The following is a 22,858-nucleotide window of genomic DNA, read 5'->3' as shown; positions in this document are numbered from 1 at the left end:
TCTCTGAGTGCTTCCTGGTGAAAGAAACCCAAAATATTTCACCTTATGGGGAGCAAAGTGCGGGGCTAGTGTGGATGGACAAGGGATGGGAGGACAAAGCAGGAGTGTTCCCCTTGCCGGGCTCCACGGCCGGACCCTGCCCCGCGATACTACACAGAGTAAAACAAGACGGTGGTTTCCCCGTGAAGTTCTGCTGTGGCCACGCACACGACCACAGCAAATTTGGGTTTGACAGTTGAAGTATTATCGGCCGGGCAGCCATTTGGAAGCCAGCGCTTTGGCGGAGTGACCACAGGCGACATCCCCAGGGACATCGGCGCGGCCGCGGTGGCCACATTTGAGACCCGCCCGCCTCGGTGACGGAAACCTTCTCGAATAAAAACCTATCAATCAATCCCCGTGTTCCTCCAGGCTGCTTTCCAGGGAAAGGGCTGATCCCATCCCTTTTCCAGTTTTCCATAGCGCTTCGTTGGAGCAAAAGGAAAGTGAAATAAACAGCAGTGAAAACACAATTCGTTTTCCATTTGCCTTTAGTACAAACTCTGATCTTCCCCAGGCAGGATGGGGAACGGAGCTGAAAGTCCCTCAATCACACAGCCATCAGCCAGAGAGGACGTGTTGCCTGACACCTACCAGCCCCTATGATACTTGGTCTCATTATTACTTTTTCTGGAGACATAACTCCTGAAATCACATAAGTACAAGAAAATCTCCACTTCTCCTTGAGCAAAAAGTTAAGGTTTTACTCTCTGAACTGCAGAAAAAAGCCTAAATACGTGGATGTCTATCTGAAGGTGAAGGAAATCAGAGTTCTTGGGGTTCCTCAAAGATTTGCTGCATTTTTAGCCAAAATTTAGGAATTCTGGGGTAATCTGACTCCCAGCACTGGAAATCCTGTTTGCTGTGAGCAGGAAAGGGGCCGGAGCCTCAGCAGGGAGGGCAGCGCGAGCTGCCGGGGGACGCGGGGCACTTACTGCCTGGTCTGCTCCCGGTTGGCGTAGGTGACGTTGACAACAGCCGTCTCGCTGTCCGTGTTCACTGTGAGCAAAAGAGGCAGGAATTAGAGAAGCAGTGCGAACACCTCGGGCCAAGACCCCCCCAAAAAGCCAAGAGTCCCCACTCAGACAAATCCCCGCTCAGACGAGTCCCCGATGGGGCTCCCAAAGGATTCGCAAATCTCCTGCAAGGGAGCAGAGTGTCCGAGGGCTCAGGCCACGCTGGGACTCACCCCGGGCAGCGCAGACCCTCCTGCCTTATTTAAAGGATCCCGAGCTGCCATCGCGCTCTGCAGCAAAGCCACCAGAGCCAACTCCATCCTACCATCCCTCGCCGGAGCTCGGGGACGGTCCCAGGAGCTCCTCTGAGCCCTCCTTTCCGTTTCTAGGAGGGTTATGATAACTCTACTCTCATTAAACATCCCAGGGGCAATATTAAACCTCCTGTCTCAACTAATCGCCATTAGAGGCTGAGATAAAATCTGCTGAGCGGAGGCAGATAGGGCCCGACCGGCCTCGGGAGAGCATCCTGCACCTTCCCCCGAAGGCTGCTGGTGGGTACCCATGGGTGCGGTGGGAACGATGCCGAACTGGCACCCGATGCGGGGACACGCACGGGCGCTGGGTGTCCAAAGCCACCGCACAGGACTCGCCTTTTAGAAATAGGGAACAAAACAAAAAAACAAAAAAAAAAAAAAAAGAGGCCCCAGCGACCAGGCTGAGACCTCTTGACATCTTTAGCCGCGGCTTCTGCTGACAAAGGAAAACCACGTGTCCGTCCTCGCCCTCCTCCCTCCCCCCCAAAAATAGCTGGGGCAGAAAATATCTTAAACAACAGCAAGTTGGCATCTTTTTTCAGTCCTACCTTGCTCGCAGTTTTCTACAGTGCCATACTGGGCTAGCAAACCATCCAGAACCTGGAAAAGGGAGGGGAAAAAAAACCCACCCACTTTACACTGGGATTGTCAGGACAGACTAGGGAAACAAAATCAATCAATAAAGGCAGCTTTCTATAGTCATTAAGATTTCACAAGCAATTAGATGAAGGAAGCTCTTGCCTGCCCCAGGACGCTGGAGCAAGGGACCTCGGAGCCAGCCGAGGGGGGAAGGAGTCGGGGAAAAGTCCCGGCAGCCGGTGGGAAGAAAGGATCCATTTTGTTCCTCATACAATAGATAAATCATATAACCCTGGTATTAATACGGATTTTTTTTTTTAATGTAGCTTACATTGCTTCTACCAGTTGAATTTACTCCTGTAATGGAAGAGGAATAAGCTACATGGATACGAGGATCTAGTATAATTAGACCAAATTAATAACAAAGAAAAGGATAAATCAACTTTAATCCCAAGTACAGAAACCTGGGGGGGAATTAGTCCTTAAATCTGATCTACGCTTCTCCACTTGCTCCTCTTACCTCCCATCGCAGCTGGGGCGGGATGTTTCGGATTTGAATTTTCCGACTCCTGAAATAAATGAAAAAGTGATTAAAAAGCAGATTTAGTGTCCGAAACGGGGCCGTCTTGCATTGAACCGTTGCACGTTGATGTATCTAATTAAGCTTTCTATTTCCATACGCTGCCGGGGTTTCTGATGGCTTTTGGCTAATTACACCCAGCCTGGTCGGGGCTGGATTTACACCAGGAGCTTCACGGAGAACAAGATGCCAAAATCTCTCCCCTGACCCTTCAACGTTGGCTGGAGCCCTATCGTGGGCACGGTTGGAAAGTCCAGCCGCATTAAAGAGAAGGATTAGAAAGCAAAAAGAGAACCACGCGCTCACATAACCTGCCCTCCTATCCCAGAGGTGCGAAGGGACGACCCTCGGGATGCCACCAACCGCCGGCGGGACCCGCTGGACCATCACTGCCGCATCCAAAATCCCAGCTGAAGTTTAACCGGGGAGATCAAGGAACGGGGCATCCCCGCTCCACCACCCAGCATGGTCTCAGGCTGCTTCTCCTCTCACATCTTTTGGCTTTCCCTAACATCACTTCTTCCCAAAATAGAAACTCTTTTTTTAATCCCGATGCCAAATTTACCCCGGGGGTGCTCTCGTCCCCCCCTCTGCCCACCCCTCGCCCTGCAGCTGCCGCAGACAGCTGAGAGCAGCCGCGGGCTCATCCGGCAGCTCCGGCACCGGCGTGCGGCCGCGCTGCTGTGACTGCCGGTACCCCGAGGTGCTGCCGGACGCCCCAAAATCCCCCACCTAAAGGCAACGACTCCTTTGGGTGCCCAAGGCTTTGGAGGATGCAGCGTTGTGGGTGCAACCCTCATGCGAACAGTGACAACCCCCCCTGGATGGCTGGTCCCCTCGGTTGGCCTCTGTTTTTCAGGAATAACCAAAACCACTGAATTTTAAGATGCCTAAAGAAAGGAAGATAAATGCCACGACCACGGCAGGCAGCTCGGCGCTCACAGCACTACATCGAGTAAATACCCTCGGACCTGCTCATCACACAGCTGGGCTTCAAATTCAAAGTATTTATGAACGCGGTGAAATAATCCATTTAAAAAATAAAAATAAAAAAAAATAAAAAAGAGAAAATTAGATTCCAGATCCTAATCTTCTAATTACACAACTTCAGAAGGTGGCTCAGCTCGTTTGCCAATGAGAAGAAATCGTCTCAGCACAAACTGGCCTAAAGCCTTCAGTAGGGTTTGGCCACACGGAAAAAGGTCCCTCCTCATCCCGTCAGGTGAAAGCAGCTGCCTCGAGCATCCCCTCTGATCCGTGCTGCCGACGCAAACCCACACACATCAAAACCCTCGAAAGGGCTGGCTGGCTCGGTTGGTTTCAACCAAAACCAGAAACGATGTTTCTCAAAGTCACCAAAGATTCAGACCGGAGGGATGGGACGGCAGACTGGGGGTTGCTCTCCCCTCTAAAAGGCAAAATGAAACACAAAAAAATAAGATTTTCAGTGCTCCCACCAGCTCAGCCACTGAGAAGCCTCCGAAACACCAAATTTTGTCGCTACTACAGATGCAAACTGGGTGGATGGGGAAAAAGAAACCAACCCAACCTTTAAAATTGCTGCGTGTTGCGGGGGGCTGCAGGAAGCAAAGTCGGGAGGGAGCACGCTCTGAAACCAGAGCTGGCGTTTACACGCTAATCCGCACCCCAAAATGAACGGGAGAGAAAGAAATTCAGAATGCAAAGAATGTCCCAGTCCAGGGAGGGTCAAAAGGATCTGAAGCCATAGAGGAAACCCCGTCGGTCTCCCACCGCCCACCCCTGCCACGGGGCGCGCGCCCGCGGGCTCATCCGGCAGCTCCGGCACCGGCGTGCGGCCGCGCTGCTGTGACTGCCGGTACCCCGAGGTGCTGCCGGACGCCCCAAAATCCCCCACCTAAAGGCAACGACTCCTTTGGGTGCCCAAGGCTTTGGAGGATGCAGCGTTGTGGGTGCAACCCTCATGCGAACAGTGACAACCCCCCCTGGATGGCTGGTCCCCTCGGTTGGCCTCTGTTTTTCAGGAATAACCAAAACCACTGAATTTTAAGATGCCTAAAGAAAGGAAGATAAATGCCACGACCACGGCAGGCAGCTCGGCGCTCACAGCACTACATCGAGTAAATACCCTCGGACCTGCTCATCACACAGCTGGGCTTCAAATTCAAAGTATTTATGAACGCGGTGAAATAATCCATTTAAAAAATAAAAATAAAAAAAAATAAAAAAGAGAAAATTAGATTCCAGATCCTAATCTTCTAATTACACAACTTCAGAAGGTGGCTCAGCTCGTTTGCCAATGAGAAGAAATCGTCTCAGCACAAACTGGCCTAAAGCCTTCAGTAGGGTTTGGCCACACGGAAAAAGGTCCCTCCTCATCCCGTCAGGTGAAAGCAGCTGCCTCGAGCATCCCCTCTGATCCGTGCTGCCGACGCAAACCCACACACATCAAAACCCTCGAAAGGGCTGGCTGGCTCGGTTGGTTTCAACCAAAACCAGAAACGATGTTTCTCAAAGTCACCAAAGATTCAGACCGGAGGGATGGGACGGCAGACTGGGGGTTGCTCTCCCCTCTAAAAGGCAAAATGAAACACAAAAAAATAAGATTTTCAGTGCTCCCACCAGCTCAGCCACTGAGAAGCCTCCGAAACACCAAATTTTGTCGCTACTACAGATGCAAACTGGGTGGATGGGGAAAAAGAAACCAACCCAACCTTTAAAATTGCTGCGTGTTGCGGGGGGCTGCAGGAAGCAAAGTCGGGAGGGAGCACGCTCTGAAACCAGAGCTGGCGTTTACACGCTAATCCGCACCCCAAAATGAACGGGAGAGAAAGAAATTCAGAATGCAAAGAATGTCCCAGTCCAGGGAGGGTCAAAAGGATCTGAAGCCATAGAGGAAACCCCGTCGGTCTCCCACCGCCCACCCCTGCCACGGAAACTTCTCCAGATAGCTACAAGCATCTGCACGGGCAGAGCATGTGTTCCGCACATACGTGCCCAGAATTCAATGTGCTATGGAGAGAAAAGAGCCATTTATGCCCTCGCACCATAATTCTGCTGGTGGCATCTAATTTTCTCCCCCCCTAAAATAAATAAATAAATAGGGGGGAAAAAAATAATATATATATAAATGAATTGGATCTCCTCTGCCGGAGCACCTGCCTGGGCAGAGAGCATCGCCCGCATGTGCGCCGGCCGGGCAATGCGATGGGGCTGCTCTGCGCCTCACCGGGGCTGCTGCGCTTTTATTAATATGTTAATTAACCGGTAATTCCTCCCACCGCGACCACGCCACCGGGATTATTTGCTGCTCCTAACGGCCTCCAGCGCTGACGGATAGTAAATCCCCCACGAGGCCGCGCTCGGAGGGAGACGGGTCTTTTATCAGCCCAACCGGGTGAGCTGCACAAAGCAGAGTAGGATCCCACAAAATCCCGGGATGAGCCCGGGACCCCGAAAACTTGACTCCTCTGAAAACATCGCCACCGGTGCCCATCCTGTCCCGGGGAGGGCGGAATCGGGGCCACATCCATCACCCCTGTGGTGAGGTCTGGCTCGACGTGGAGTTGCCCCGTGGGGAGGTGGAAACCCCCCATCTCCGAAGCCCAGGCTCAACTCCGGCTCCGTCGGCGCGCGCGCGCCAGCGGCTGTGGTTAGAATTACAGAGGAAGCCATGAATAAATAAACCCCGCTATTTGCTTTGCTAGAAGCAGGTCCCGCTGTACTTAAACCCTCGTTGCGAAGTGCCACTCTTTGCACTACCAAACGCGACAGCCCGGTTCTGCTCCCACCTCCGCGCCGAGCGGGGCTTTACTCCAAATAAATAACTCCGCGAGACGGCGATTCCGTGGATTTTTATTCACGACGTGCCAAAGGCAGGAGCTCCTCCCTCTCGTGCCGCTGAAGGGCTCTCGTAACCTCCGCTCGCCCGACCTCGGCTGCCAGCCAGCACCGGCACTCGTGCCCCTCGGGACCAGCCCCGGCATCTCCCGCCCGTGGGAGAAGGCAACATCTCTCACGGATGCTGTTCATCTTACGCCGAAGGCAGGAGCCTCCCAGATCCTTGGGGTGAGCTGGAACGGACTGATCGACCCGGCAAAAAAATGTCTATTTGCAAATCTGGATGGTTCCTGCCCACGGGCTGGTGGGTTTTCTTATTTAAAAAGTAAAAAAAAAAAAAAAATGGGGGTGGAGAGAGGAGGGCGAACGGTTGCAGGGCTGTAAGGGGAGAGGAACCACAAGACCCAGTGACGGATCCGGGTGTCACCCTCCTCCTGCTCCACGGCCAACGGTGCTATTTGTGATAAGGGGATTTTAGCATCCCACTACCTCCATCCTACAGCCCTCAAAAACCTGCCAACGTGCCCGACAGCCCCGTGCGGGTCTGCTGGCTCTCCTGCACAACTGGGAAGCAAAGTGAGACCTTCAAAGTTTCTTGACACTCTCCATAAACCCTCCCCAGCCGCTGGCTGGGCTCACCGGAAAAAAACCACCCACCACTGTAACTGGAGGCTGTGATGGGACCCACATCACAGAGCCACCCCGCAGACGAGCACCTTGGGTCAGTCCCTCGTTACCTCTGAGCAGTGGAAGGACCAAGCCTTGTCCCATCAAAGGCTTTCCTCAGGTTTTCCTTCAACCAGCTCTTCAAAGAGCTCAACGCGCCAACAGGTTAAACCTCACTGCGGGGTGGGGGAAAGCAAAGAGACAGAGCAAAGTGCCACGGAGGATCCTGCCATATCCAGGTACCGCGGCGATTTCATGCACTGTGCCCATCAATACCGCCTGAGTCAAACCCAAAGAACACCAGGAGGAACCTCTTCCCAGAAGGGAGAAACCGAGGTGAAACGGGAAAAAGCGGCAGCAAAGAAAAGCGATTTTGGCATTTTTCATTCAGAAAACACCCACTGCCGGTTTCCGACATCCCCGGAGCCAGCTGGAAACCACCCGGTGTCCCTAAAGCACCCAGAACCCCCCCCAGCCCAGCATCGCTGGCTCTTGGTGCCACCACCGCATCCTCAGAGCTGCGCATCCTCCGGTGCCCACGGTGCCTCGGCAGCATGAACGGACTGGTACCCACTGCAACCTTCGCAGAAAACCCTGATCACTCAGGCAGGCAGAATCACTATTAAGAATCCCAAATTAGGTTTGGGTTGGGTGTTAGTTGGTTTGGGGTTTTTTTTTCGGTTGGTCTTTAATTTTTAAATCTCACTGGGAAAGAGCCAAGCAGAGATTCAGCCATCAGGATCCCTCTTCTCTCACCCCCTGGATGCATCCCCAGAGATTGCCTTTGAGAGGGTGGCCAGAGCCTCCCACTTAATTAAGAATCTGCTGGTAATTCCCCGGAGTGGACTGGCACGGTGGCGGCGGTGGCAGGGACCCAAGAAAGGGGCACCAGCTAGTTAGGAGCAGGCAGCCTGGCCAGGGGCCAGCAGGAGGCTGGGGCTGGCCACCACGAGCCAGAGCCGATGGCAACACAGCACCGGTGCAGCCCGACCCCGCTCAAGAGTTTCCCTCCTTTCTGCATGAGCCCCACGTTGTGTTTTTGAGGTGATGCTCTAAGGGGGAGAGACAGAGCCACTCCTCACTCCATCACCAGCACAGGCACATCCCTGACACCAGTGAGGAGCCCCAGCGAGACTTACTGCCACCTCCTCCCCATAAAGTTTTGGCCACAGGTCCCACCTGAGAGAAGCGATGGAGAGGTGTCCGGAGAGGAGCACTGCTGCGCCCACAGCCACTGAGCGGGTCGGCAGCGGAGCTTAGGATAAACCCCACATCTCCCCATCGCACCCTGTGGACGTGTCTCCTTCCCCTGCCCCGTGGCACACGGAGCCGCCTGGTGCAGGCAGGGGCTCGCCGCAGGACTGGGGTTATTTTACCAACAGGATTCAGCCCTGAGCATCACCGGCAGTGCAGAGGCAGCCGGAGGGATGGGTGCGGTGGGCACAGGGAAGGAGAGGGGGACAGAGGATGCCAGATGCTCAGGCCACCCCGACATTCTGAGCATTTAGCCCCAAACAATATTCTCTGTGATCCGCAGGGAGCGGACACTTACAACCACCTGCATTGCGCGAGCACGATGCTCTACAAGGCTCTTTAGGGGGCGACGACAGCCCCCTGCACGGGCAATACCCCTACAAGTGAAACAGCCTCATGGCGCAGCCATCTCCCGGATGGTGCAGCCAGCCCCACGGATTTCCTTCATCTTCCCCCGCTAGTCCAGGTTTTGTCCAGACAATTTGATTTCTCTTTAGCTCCAAAGCAAGGAGCTGATTTAGTGAACTTCTGCTAGAGAAAGGACCGACCCTGAGCACGGCGGCAGGAGCTGCTGGTCCTCTGCCCCCATCGCTCTGCATTAGGGTCCCAGCAATAGAATCGCAGCATGGTTTGGGTTGGAAGAGACCTTAAAGACCATCTGGTTCCAACTCCCCTGCCCTGGGCAGGGACACCTCCCACCAGCCCAGGTTGCTCCAAGCCCCGTCCAACCTGGCCTTGAACACCTCCAGGGATGGGGCAGCCACAGCTTCTCGGGGCAACCTGCCCCAGGGGCTCACCACCCGCACAGGCAACAGTTTCTTCCTAATATCTCATCTAAATCTCCCTTTGTTCAGTTTAAAACCATCACCCCCTGTCCTGTGGCTCCACTCCCTGATGCAGAGTCCCTCCCCAGCTCTCCTAGAGCCCATTTAGGCACTGGAAGGGGCTCTGAGGTCTCCCCTTTTCCGCCTTCTCTTCTCCAGGCTGAACCCCCCCAACTCTCCCAGCCTGTCCTCCCAGCAGAGGGGCTCCAGCCCTCCCAGCATCTCCAGGGCTTCCTCTGGACTTGCAATACCTCTGCAGTCACCCACACCAGACACGCTTTCTGTGGGATGCTGCCTACAGCATCTCCCTGTATCCAACACCTCCTGGACCTTCTCCATTCCCGACCATGTATTTCTCAAAGCAGAGGTGACTGATGGCACCAAGACGCTGAGGGACCAAGCGCTGATGGCAGAGTACGGCCGAGCTCTGGGCTCTCCCCTACCCCAAACACAAACCCCGTCCTGGTCATCTCCTACCAAGGCCATTCATGCAGCTCCTCGGGGCAGGAGGAGGATGACCAAAGCCAAAGACATGGGGGGACCTACTAGAACTGAACAACATTAATGATGGCTTTTCAATCAAATGCAAATGTTATGCAAATTTGGGGGCTGAAAACACAGTGCATCCCTGATTCAATTAACAGCATTTCATTTATCTAGTTAGGCTTTGATTCAGGAAAGCACTTAATCCTGTGCTTAATGTGTTGTTGTTGTTGTTTTTTAATGTTTTAAACATTTTTAAATAGGAAAATGCGGTTGCTAAGACACAAACGTTGCCAGGGGGACTCGGAGAAAAGTTGTAGCTGAAATTGCTTGCTTTTCCCTTATAAATTGATAGGCTTTCAATTTGCCAGCATCTCCACGAAGCAGGAATATTATCCCTAAACTCCCTTCATTGACAAGGAAACAAAAGCACACACACACACACAAAAAAGGAGGTACCTGCTGGAAGCCCCCAGAGCAGATCCCCACCCCACCTCCCAGCACAACCCAGCGCCATCGGACGGCATCTGCCTCCAGGCTTCAGCCACTTCACCAGTCCTTTGCCATCTTCTGCGTTTCCCTCCAAGCTAGCACATCTAACACATCTCCTGGCTTCCCCACGTGCCGGTTGGTTGTTGTATTATTAAACCCACCGACACATAGACCCTACCCCAAGCAGGACCAGGCATGAGAGGTCCTCACTGGACCGCTGCTCACGCACCGGCAAGGCAGGAAAAAAAAATCAACTCGCATACCAAATACACCAGATGATGCTCAAGCACGGTCAGCGACCCTAAATCCTTCTTCAAATGCGACATTACTGAGGTTTGAGAGAGATATTTGGATTTCTTCCCAAATCCAAACCTCCTGACCCAGCTCCTCACGGAGGTGCCGCAGGTCCAGGATGAACTTTTGGAGCCTTTGTGGTTTGGAAAAAAAAAAAAAACCCAAACACCTCAATATGGGAATGGGGAGGGAACCATGGAAAAGTCCTCCCCTGAGTTTGCAAAGAGCCTAAAACAAGAGCTCTGAGATTTGGAGGCATCACCTTGCTTTCGAGCATGAATGCTGCGATGTCAAACATCAAGAATATTCAATCTGAGCATATAAATAATTAAAAAAAAAAAAAAAAGCAGATCTGGGTTAGAATTTCCTAAAGGGGGTGGGGTGGGGTGTTGGGAGGTCCTCAAACTAACAGCATTTTTTACACCATTGAAATTTTCTGCCAGGGTTAAGGTCATCACTGCCCTCTCCTGGCTATGCCGCTCCCCATCACCAGTCCGCCCATTGCAGCATTGCCCACCCGCCCCCCATAACCCTCCTTAGCCCCTTATTTCAGAGCCTGGTTTCACTGCTGAAGCTGCTGATTGAGGTGGGTTTGGACTACGATGTGCTGTGATATGGGGCAGGTCAGGTACAGTCCCAGAGAGCGAGAAAAAAAAAAAAAAAGAAAGAAAAAAAAAGTGGTAGAACCCCATCAAAAAGCTCCCAAATGTGCTACAACTGAGCAGAATCCAGGAGGGATGGAATGGGGAAGGAGAAGGGCATCCCTTTTCTTGTCCTGAAAAGGGACCCAGCTTGTAGCCTGCTCAGGAAACACCGATTTCAATAATGATTTTTCCCATATCTCCCATAAAGAAAAAGCAAAGGTCTCCCAGAGAACCATCCCTCTGCCTCCAAAACACCTTCTTCCACCAGACCTCAACTTCATGTCATCAGTGCAACGAACTCCAACACCCTTTCTTCTAAAAGCATCTTGTGGGGGTTTTTTGAGCTGCGATCCTCCCTTCCTTCCAACCTCAGTGACCTTCTTGCGCCCATATCCTAAATCTTCATAAAGAAACACCTTCTCCAGAACTACACAGCAGTGAGAAGCCTCCGTGGCCACAGCGGTTGCTGTTGGCTGGGGGGACGTGGCCAAGGCAAGAGAGGAGAGTCCCAGCTGCGCCTGTGCGACGGCAAAGCCAGAGCTGCGGGGTGGCTGACGGGAAAGAGATTTGGGGGTGGAATAAAAGGCAGAGGAGGTTGAGAAAGAAATATGCAAATACGTATAATGACAAGATTAAAGCAGCAGTAGCAGGAAGAAAAGCAGAGGGAAAACTGGGCTCATCCTTTGAAGAGATACAATCCAAGGGGCCCCTCCTGAGGAGATCAGGCCAAGCCAACAAAGATATTTGGCTTCTCGCAGTTGGAGGGACGCAGAAGTGAACCGGCCACGGGATTTTGGAGAAACGCATCATCCACACAAGAATCTCCTACAAACCCACTCGCCTTGGCTAGTAGTTATCTCTGGCAAGCAAGCACGACATGATTAATCCTTTCCATCAATCATCTCAGCAACCAGAATTTGATCTTGGGCTAATAAATCTGTCTAATTGGTTTCTCCCCATTAGCTCTTTTTTGGAACCACTTTGTACACGGAGAAGCACGTCTAATAATTGATTAGATTTTTTTTCAGGGAGCTGCCAAGAATGAGAAGTCTTCCACAAGCATCCCTTCGAAAGCCTCGGAGAACTCATTCCTGTCATCAGAAGACCTGCTGCATCTCAGGTGCAGAGGGAAGGCACTGGTTGATGCCCAGAGCTGGAAAAAACGCTCTGTCTTATATTCCCTCCTCTATTAAACTGCTGCGCTACCTTCCTGCTCCTCGTGATCCCATGTAGACGGTGCCGGAGTGGAGCACACGCCACATCCACCCAGCTAAGCACCAACCTCCATGAAGACTCAATACCTCGGTGCTTCAAGAGATGCAAGAAATCTCAAAGAAACCTCAAAAACACTTATCCTCAACTTGCCCAGAGGAAAACTCTAATCACCCCCCAGAATTCTGCAGTTAGTCCTTGCCAAAGTCAATACATCAAGCATCTGCGGACAGGACAAGTTTAACAGTAAGTAATAGAGAGGAAAGATGGATGAGTTTTATACAATGCATCCATTTTGCATTATCTTTCCATTCTAATTTGCTGGCAGGTTGCCACGTATTGAAAGGCTCTTTCTGATGCTCCGAACATGCCCCAAAGCCAAGCCCAGCGAAACTCAGTGGGTTCCCACAACCGGCAACCCAACCCCAAACCTCAGCGGGACACCCTGCCCCTGACAAACAGAGAACACACCAGTTCCCTCCCAGCTACGGGGCGGCTTGGTCCCACCGCGACCCAGCAGCCAGCGAGACACGTCGAGAGACGTTCATCCCTTAAGAAAAATTTTAAATTTCAATTCTCAAACTGAACTCAATCATACCCGACCCCCGAGCTGGCACTGGCTGGACTAGGAACACGCCAACAAATGTGACGTTTAAAGGCAAATTTTCCTGCAGACCACCACACGTGGAGGGGTGGCAGAAGGTGGGACTTGTTCCTCTCCCCATCTTCTAGACGTCGACCTCGAAGCGCTTCCGAGACCATCACCAGAGCACAGCACAACGCAACAAACTCTAAGGCAGCCGGGCAAGGGGGCGCACAGCGTCACCTGCATGTCCTCAAAGTGTCCAAGGGCACGCTGCCAACTCCGCACGGGTGTTAGCACCTCTCCACCCCTGAGGCTGATAGAAAAACCTGAATAAAAGCACACACGAGATAAAGTATATTCTGCATTTCGGTGCGTTCTGCACACTTCAGAGCATCTCCCTTCACCCACCGGGATCGACTTTGAACAGGAAAGGTCCTACGCGTGGATTGTCACTCAGCCACCCGCCTCCAAGAGCTACAATGGCAACCACCGACCCAGGAGATGTCTCGGAACCACCAGGTCTGGACTTTGGACCACCTGGAGGATGGTCTTTGCCATCCTTCCCCAAATCCAACAATGCATAAAATAAAAGCTCAGGTGGCGCAAAACCCACAGCACAGCCACGCCGACTCTCACCCTTCGTTACCACCTTCGTTAGGGTGCTGGGGATGGGGCCTCAGCAGGCAGCTGGGTGCCACCCAGGAACCTCTCGCCCACTTCTCCTTGCCACGAGAGGGCACCTCTGCCCTCCTCCAGTGCCCAGGATGCTTTTCTAGCTGGTTTCCAGTGGCTCTGATGGCGCTACGGGCTGGGGGATGCTTTGAGATGAGTTCAGGCTTCGCAAAGCAGCCAAGCGAAGATTTGGGCAGCTCCCACGCAGCCGGTGTCAGCGGGAACCCCAAACCCCATCAGCATTCGCTCTCGAGTGGGTCCTAGACCACTTTAATTTCTCAATAATTAAGCCTCATATTCTCAATAATTAAGCCTCAGTCACCAGGGTGACTGACAGGCATCACGTAGATATATTTCATATCATTTTGCCTACAGAAAGTGGTCAGGGCCATCTTTTTATTCTGTATTTCCAGTCGTACCCCTCCCAAGGACAGCGGGACATCGGCCTCCTACCACAGATCTGACAAACCTGGCGGGCGCGGAGCTCCGGGAGCGGGGAAAACACGGAGGGATTCGTTAAGGAGGAGGGGAGCTGCGAGGATTCAGGGCTCCGAGGACTTCAGATGCGGGAGAAAGGAAGAGGAAACAAAACTGCTCGCGACTTCTGAGGGGTTTTCTGAGTGAGGTCTGTGCCAGGAGGAGGAGAAGAAGGAGGAGGAAGAAGAGGAGGAGGAGGAGGAGGCGGCGGCGGCAGCAGCAATGTGGGAACGGGCGGCTTTGAGGGCTCCTCTGCTGCGACGTTACAGTGCCGGAGAGCGGCACTGCTCCGCAGCCCCTCGTGCCTGGCAGGTACGGCGTTGTCAGATAAGACGGGATCAAAAAAAATCAATACGCGAGAGTCCCCGCGCTGGCACCCAGCCCGTTTTACGCCAAAATCAGGTTGAACCAGTGCAGCGATTGCAGGCAGACAAGCCCTCCCAGATCAAAGCCGACTCGTAAAGGCGGAATCCAGAAGTTACAACACAGATTATGCTATCTCGCGAACTTAATTCAAGGGCGGAGACCCTTTTACCAAAACTCAAGTTAAAACCCGTGACTCAGCCCCGCCAGTCCTCCCAGTTTGGGTGGGAAGGTGGTAAAGGTGGCGGTGGAATTCAGACCTCCAGCAGCCCGGGGCTGCGAGCGACACGCTTGTCCCCCAGCGCACGGGGCATTTATCCCAGCCCAGATCCCAGCCAGGAGCCCCCAAAACCCCTTCCAGTCCGAACACCAGCACCAGAGGGGGCCGGGCAAGGACAACGCACAGGTTTGGTGGCACAGCCCGATTCACCCCAGCTGGGGTAAAGCCGCGATGTTTTTTCCACTGAAAACTGCAAGTGAAATCAAAAAGCTTCCGTTCTTCTGCTTAAGAGAAGGTAACAAGAAGAAACCAACTGAGATGAAAAAGTATAAGTGAGGCTTCCCCCCCCCCCCCCCCCATTCTTTCCAGCATCAATTTTAAATAGAAGAACAGAGTTCTTCACCAAATCTGGTTGAAACCAGACTCGCTTTCTCTTGCGTTTCCTCTTCAGAAAGGAGGCGAGGGCAAAGCAAAACTCTTCTAAGAAAACGCAATCTGGCGTTTTCATTGGAAAATGAGAAATCAGGGTTTCTCGTGCAGGGCCCACACACAAAGAAAAAAGAAAAAAAAAATAATTAAAAAATCACCCTTCAGGGGCAGGAGGAAAGATGCCAACGACCCCACCTCAGACAGCCAGCGGTGCCCAGGGAGCCCCCGCGGACACGGCCGTGCTCCTCCTTCGGCATCTGCTTGGGTTTGGGAGAGGGTTAAACCCCCCCACATCTGCTTCCTTCATCCCACCGGAGCTGGACCAGCAGCAGAGGAGATGTAAAGTTTCCAGAGGGGGCAAAATGTCTCCCGCTTGTTAGTTTTGGGGTGGTATTTTAGCAAGGGGGTCACAAATGAGAGAAGGAAAGGAGAAGGTTGAGGCTCGGGTAGGACAGGGCAGGAGCTGGAAAACAGCAAAGATGGGGCTTTTCTACTCCACCTCGTTACAGAGAAAATAGCAGTGCCGAAGCAAAGCCCACGGCTACTTTGGCACTGGCAACACGAAAAGCCAACCCGACAAACACACACCAAATAAACACAGCTTTAGCAGGGGAGTTGGACTAGATGATCTCTAGAGGTCCCTTCCAACTCCGAAGATTCTGCGATTCTGTTAGGGAAATCCACCACAAAGCTCTCCGAATACCTGAGCTGGATTTTTTTTTCCTCCCCTCCGAGTGAATCCCCCTCAGACGTGTTCGTGCCCTCTCCCCACTCTGCCTTCCCTAAACCTTCACATCGCCGAGTTGTACCGGCACAAAGAGCGGCAGAAAAGTAGCTCACAAAGTTGCACCAACAAGTATTTGGGGAAACTAAATATAAAATTCGCTCTGTGCAAGTATCCCCGCCGGGCGTGCAGGGGGTGCAGCCAGTCAGGCACAGGGACAGTATCACAGGGCGGATGAAGGCTTGCCGGGGGAAGCTCTTCATTCATACCGTAGCTTTTAAAGAATCACAAATATCCTCTCCCCCCAAGACGTATCGCGTCTAAAAGTCACAGCCACTTTGCATCTCTGCCATGAGCACGAAGAGGCTACAGATGACAAGAGAAATGTGTTGCGTTATTAGTTCAGCTGTAACCAAACGCTAAACAACGACTATATAAAGTTCATATAAAGTTGTATATTTAGGCTCAAATTCAGCACATGCCTCACTTTATCATCGAAGCAGCCCCGTTAACTTCAAAAGGATGGCTTCCCCGTTTAAAAGCATGTCCTTAGGAGCCTTGTGAATCCGAGCCTAAAAGCACGACATTTATACGAGGTTCTTGGCTTCTCGTGAAATTACACCCCAACAAACACTTCCGTAAAAGCCTATCGCAGCCACAAGCTCTTCTTCCTTGGAGAGATGGCGATTTTCTTTTAGCCTTTGCTCATTTGATCAATTTGTTTGTAAATCCTTTTATGCCAGAGGCTTGAACCACGGGAGATCCCAAAACACATGTCAACGTCTTCATGGCAAAGAAAACAGATCTATTCACAGGTGTGTGTATATCTATACCTACACCACTCCCCACTCTGGTGATGGAGCCAATGATCGAGACATGACCAATATTAACCAAGGAATAATTTGGCTAAGGTGGGCAGCCCCGGTGAGAAGGCAGAAGGGGAGAGCTCAGCCCACCCCGGCAGTGATGCCGTCGAGGATGTAGCGTTTCCCCGACACCTCACCGGCAAACGCTGCTGTTGCTTCTCATACCTCCGTACTGATCTCATTTAATCGCGGGCAGTTCTCTGCGTGGGACCCAACCAGAAGGTCTGATCGCACGGCCTCGGATCGCGCAGGAGTTTGAGCAAAGCCGATGCTTTGCAGGCGATAAACGTCGGAGAAAACGTAGAGGTGGAAAGAACGGAGCATCTCGGGCATCACTGCATCCCTGCCCCTTATTCCGCACCTCATCCACGGCTCCCCATCCCCATCCCATGCGTGCTGCCGAAATTCCCAAATAGTTGGACAAACCCTTCGCCACAAGCACTGAACACAACGGCTCTCCACGCAGTTGAGAGCTAAAAAGTAAGGGGACAAGCAACTCCTCTGGAGCCACCGGCTCGTGCCACCAGCATCCAGTCCCTCCTTCGGGGCATCGGGGGGCACGAAGGGGCAGGACCTGAGGGGAAAGTGGGGGCAGGAACCGCTGTAACCTGCCGGGTGTCAGCCGGCGGATCCAAATCTCCAGAAATAAGAAGGAATCCCCACAGACAGATTTTTCAAGAGCGCTCAGCACATCAGGCGCTAATAGCTTCTGAAAACGGAGCTTTTATTTAGACGCTTAAACGCAAGTTGGAAAAATCTGGCTCCAATTGTGGGTGAAAATCTGGCCCTGAGAGCCTTTTTTTTTTTCTTCCCTTCTTTTTTTTTTTTTTTTTAATTCTCTTCCCTTTTATTTGGCTCTAGATCACAATTCTCCTGTCTCTTTTACACTCCGGTCCGGGAGGCTGCTCCCCCAGGATCTCCGCTTTTAACTCTGTTAAATAAAAAAAATAAAAAAAAAAAATAAAAAAAAAAGGAAACTACAGCAGGACCCTTCGTCGGAGTCAAAACTTTCTCCTTTTTGTGCAAATCAATTTCCCCATAATCTCAAGTGCTGTTTACACATGGCAATACCCCCGGACCGTGCGGGATTTGCATCTCGCCGTGCGCCGCGTGGAGCCCTGCCAGCTCCCGGCGGTTCCTGGGGCTGCCGCTGCTTTTATGACAGGCGCGCCGCGCTCACAGCATCTTAAACTCAACCTGGTGGATTACTCTTCAAAATAAAGCGCGGACCTAGCTACGCCGGGAATGCCCGTGGATTAAGGTTTTATTTGCTTAAACTGGTTTGCTCCGTACGGACCAGACAATTACAGTAGCCAGAAAAGTGTGAAATTTCAGCTCTGACCATGTCAGGGCTCCCAAGTGTCAGTTACAATAAAATAAATGATCCATTTCCTGACGGATCGTGAGGGCTCCTCCGAGACGGACCAACAGATTTTTTTATGTTTGTTTATTTTCTCTCTTTTTTTTTTTTTTTTTTAAAATCCTCCCCTGCTCTTTCGCATCAGGAGGCGGGAGCGGAGTAGGGATGCTCTCACCCGTGTGCTGCTGCCCTGGCGGTGCCCTCCCACCTGCTCGCATCCCGTTCCCATCCCTGTCCCCACCTATGTCCCTGCTCCCTCCTGCCAAGCTCTGCCAGCTCCTGGCCCCTCACCTCCAGCCGGAATCTCAATAAACTGTCCCTCCACTCTTCGGGTTTTATTCGCCTCCTTGGGGGAGCTCCCGTGCATGGGCTGTACCGGTAGCCGGAGAGGGCTCCAGCGGAGGCAGCGGCACAGGGAGGACGAATGGTTTCCCAAAAACACATCCCAACACCCACAGCCCAGCCGGGTACCCCAAAGTCTCCCCCCTCCGAACAGGCACCGGCACCCCAAAGCCGCAGCGGTATTGAGAAGCAACCGGCTTCACTTCAGACGCTTCTAAAACAAAGCCAAAGCCCAGGGAAGGGGACAAGAGTCGGGCAGTGTCCCCTACGGGCAGGGCTGGCAGGAGCCACAAATGGGCTGCAGCACCTCGACCCTCACGAGACCCCTCCCTGAAAGCCCCATCCATCTGCCCAGAGGAGAAAACCGAGACGGCTTCAATTAAAGCGTGTTTTTTTTTTTTCTTTTAAATCTATCTACTTAGAACTGTGAAGACGGCTCCAGTATCTTCAAGAGAAGGCTACGGACATGACAGGAACGGATGGGGAACTGGTTTCCACTGCCCTTCAGCGGGTTATTCCATCAGAAGCAGAAGACACGCACTGGTTTTCAAAAAACCCTCTTAAAAAACCACCTTACGGTAACTTTCCCACCGGTTCCCAGGGGCACTACCAACGCACGAGCAGTGTAAAACCTCCCGCCTGCTTTGGTCCGAGCCCTCCGCCCTCAGCTCAGGGCAGGAATTGGGAGAGGAGGGACCTCACGAGGTCACCTTGGCCAACCCCAATGTTCCCCCAGCCCGTCCCCTCCGCAGGGACACGAGTCTCGATGCCGCCTGGGCAGAACATCTCAGGGTTCACCAGAAAACGTGCAAGAACAAGGACAGACAGACGGATGGAGACACACGGACACCCGCTGGCATCATTTGAAGAAACAAGGAAAACCTTCCAGCCCTGTCCCCCGCAATTCCCCCCACCGCCCACCTCCGGCTCCACCACCTCCAAGATAAACTTGCAATTTTCAGGTAAACCCCAGCAAAGATTTGGGAGCGGAATTCCCCGCAGGGTTCGCACCGTTGAGCGGATGATCCGGGAAAGCAACTGGCACAAGCGCCCCCCACGCCTCTGGAGTGGACAAACACCCCCGTGGGTTGGGATTTCTCATTTTCTAAAACAAAATAGGTTAAGAAAAACTTTGCTGGCGAGCAGACTACTCCATAACCGCCTCCACAACACTCCTCGCAGCGGCTAAACACCATCCCAAGCAGATGCAGGACGATGTAGGACATCAGCCCCATCGCCGATGCATTTTTCTCTTGCCACACTTGTTTTCTTAAATTTTTTTAAACTTTGCCAGGCACGTGCATTTTTTTTAACGCCCCCCCTCCCCGGTACTCACTGCTGGACCCTCCCCGATCGTTTCCATGCTTCAAACTGGGCAGAATAAGAATTTATAGGGGCACAAAGGCTCAAACCCATCGGTCAGCGAGGAGCCTGGCAGTGAGGATGAGGGGACCTTGCAACTGACTTCTTCGGCCGGTTCCTCCCCAGTATCCCCCAGTCTATGGGGGTCCAGCCAGCGACTGGGAACCCCTCTCACCCCCACACCCGAAGAGGCAGCTGGCAGTGCTGTGCAGAAGTGGGTGATTTAGGAGAGCACCTCCTCGCTTCAGTGTCTCCGGTCAGGGTGAAAATGAGAGTTTTCACCTAAAACTTTTCAAAAGCTCCTCTCTGGGAAAAAAAAAAAAAAAAAAAAGCACCAAAAAAAAAGGCAGAATAGTCTCTGCAACTTCTTTAAAAGACTTTTTTTCAGTAGAAACCTGCAACCTCCAGGTTTCAGGCTCCTCAGTTTTTCAGTTTTCTCCTACTCCCTTCCTTAATTTTTGGGAAGGGGGAGTCACCAGCATCCTCTGGGGGCTTTTCCCTAGATATGTCAGGCTCCCACTTCTCCCCGTGAAAACCGGTCTACGAAACCAGTGGCATCATCAAAAGAAAAGGAAAAAAAAATAAATAAATCAACCAACCCACACCTTCTACCTCCATTGACAGAGGCGCCTTCCACTCCGAAATCCAGCAAAGGCAGCGGGCAGGGGGAAGGCAGTGGCTGGAGCCATGACCCCGCAGGGCAAAGGGGTTGGAGATGTTTCCTCCTACTCCAGCCCAGAGCGCCAACCCCCCGAACCAACCCCTGGGCCATCTCCAAAACTCGCCCCGAACTCCTGCTGGAAACCTCTGGAAAATATTAACATCGTTGGGGGTTTGGGCTGGGGCGGGCAGAAATCTCCATATTTTTATTTATTTACTTATTTTCATTCTGAAAGGTCTCAATTTTCAAAGCGAGTACTTTAACCCCAACCCGCCTTTAGCCATATCTCTGTTTGCTTGGGTTTTAACCCAAAAGGCAAAGATAGAAACGAATTCAACCGGAGGAGCGGATTCAGCCTCAGCCACCGACGTTCTCTTGGGAATTCAATTTATTCTTTTCTTTGGAATTAAAAAAATAAAATCATCAAACTCTCAACAAAGGGCATCTACACGGGAGGGGCTCCGTCTCCGATGGGTTCAAAACTTGAGGCTACAAAGTTTGCGGTTAAATTGCAATTTCTTGGGCATATTTGCCAGTTGCGGCTCCTACGTGGAAAGGGGGAAATAAAGGCATTTCTCTCCCTTTAGGCTGTAAATTGGTAAATATATTCTTTCCCCCAGGTATGTTAAAATCGATTAAATTATCTCAGTTTTAAACCTCGCGGATGAAATGTACCGACAAGTTATTAATGGCAAATTATTTCTAGCTGGAAATCATCAAAACGTATGAATTTCCAAACGACTACGCTTCTCAGAGGTGTAAAAATCTCTCGGCTCAGAGCTGGGGGCTCACGGAAATAAAGCAAAGAAGAACTCCAGTTTATTACCCTTTTTGGTAATCAAAAAAAAAAAAAAAAAAGTAGTAACAAACCAAATCCCATTAAACTCGCCCCCCTCAGAAAAGGCGCATCCCTCCTGCCTCTCCATTTCCAAGCACTGCTGTAAAGAAGGGTCTTGCTAATTTTTGTTAATGATACTATATCTTGGAAACCAGACCTGTTTTAAGGGGGAAGAGAATGATCTTAAGACCGGATTAAAAGCATATTTTGTCTCAGCATCCAAGGCAGTGTCTTTCTTTTAATGGAAGAGAACTAGCAAACTTTTTTTTCAGGTCAATTTTCAGAGAATGCAAACGCCAGGAGGGAGAAAGACACATTTTTGGATTGATACTGACAAACAAAGAAATCCCACTCGCTGTTATCGAAAATGTGCAAATATTTCGTTACGAACAATTAATTGCACAACCACGCACGCGCAAAGAGGACGTTTCACCGGTGTGAAAACCTTAATTTGAAACAAAGACTGGGGAAAAAAAAAAAGAAAAAAAAAAAAGAAGCCAATTTTAAGATTTCGCCGTCCGTTTCTACCCACTACACTGAACCCTCACGTCATTAACGACATTTAATAATTGCCACCTCTGCTCGGGGAGCACAGGGACCCTCTAAACCTCCAACGTGCTTGTGAATCACCTCTACTTAAAAATACCCTTTTAGTTGGAAGTCTATGGGCTGTTATCAACCCAACTCCCTCTTCCCCCCCCCCAATTACTTGGTTTCATTCTCTCTGGTCGACTCACTTCCACATTCCTCATATTTGGAATGTCTGCTTGATGGATTCACTTTTTTTTTCCCCCCCCTCACCCCTCCTCCTTCTCTTCATTCATTCATTCTTTCGACCCCATCGACTTCGGGCTTTTCAGCTTCCCAGCTCCAACCCCCCCAAAAGCAATCCTTCATCTTAACTGGGAAAACTGCATTATTTATTTTTTTTTCCTTAAATCTTTTCTTTTTTTTTTTTTTTTAACCTTCTGAAGAATAAAGCATGCAACGATTTTAAAGAGGTTTTTTTTAATAAATCCTCTTAAGTTTCTCCAAGTTTTTCTATCAGCAAAGATAAAGAAAAAAATAACTCCCAAACAGCAATGAGATACTTTAACCAAATCTAAACCAAGTTTAAAACTCAGGGTTTTTTTAACGAAACGATGTATTTATCAGCGCTGACTTTTCTTTACAGCCTAATACTTCAAAAGTATTTCGTTAAAATGGTTCCCCACGATCATTAACATAATTTGCAGCTTTAAGTGTTATTTGAAGAATCACTGTAATTAAACAACTCTAAATCAGTTTATCCTTCTTGGGTGTTTTGGTGCAGCAGCCCCACACACCGATCGCTCTTTCTTGCGCCATATTAACACGCGCGGTATTTTTTAATGAATTTCTCTGATGGGTTTAGGGACAGAAAAGATTTTCAAGAAGGGAACACACCAGCAGGAAAGATTTATTTACGACACGCGATTTCCCAGGACGCATTTGTTTCTAAAACCCACCCCACTCCTTTTTCCCCGAGCATTCCTGTTTGCGCTTTCAACCAGAAGAAAATGCAACCAAAAAGCCAACTTTTTCTTTTTTTTTTTTTTTTAATTAAAACACATCTGATTTTGTCCTCACTGCTCACACTTAATTAACCATTTCCTGTTCTATCTGCCTTGAAACTGGAAAATCCAGTCTTAAAAACAAGCAGAAAGGAAAGAAGAAGAATTAAAAAAAAATAAGTCGCCTTTGAGGAAGCCCCCCCCCATCATCTCAGCCCTTATCCGAGGGGGGGGGCGGGCAAAATACACTATATTCCCCCCTCCCCC

The 22,858-nt window shown here is 51.1% G+C and overlaps 1 protein-coding gene across 1 annotated transcript in view; it reads right to left on the bottom strand.

Moving 5' to 3' along the window:
* Positions 1-22,858, bottom strand: part of IGF2BP1 (insulin-like growth factor 2 mRNA binding protein 1) — a 30,806-nt gene that overhangs the window by 5,912 nt on the left and 2,036 nt on the right. Inside the window, exons 2-4 of the mRNA XM_009892195.1 lie at positions 2,412-2,460; positions 1,861-1,912; positions 975-1,038 (exon numbers count right to left, since the gene is read on the bottom strand). The gene's annotated coding sequence lies outside the window, so the exon portion shown is untranslated. The remainder of the gene's footprint in view (positions 1-974; positions 1,039-1,860; positions 1,913-2,411; positions 2,461-22,858) is intronic.

Source organism: Charadrius vociferus, unplaced genomic scaffold (assembly GCF_000708025.1).
Source record: "Charadrius vociferus isolate BGI_N301 unplaced genomic scaffold, ASM70802v2 scaffold509, whole genome shotgun sequence".
Lineage (NCBI taxonomy): Eukaryota > Metazoa > Chordata > Aves > Charadriiformes > Charadriidae > Charadrius > Charadrius vociferus.
This window is presented reverse-complemented; position numbering and strand designations above follow the sequence as displayed.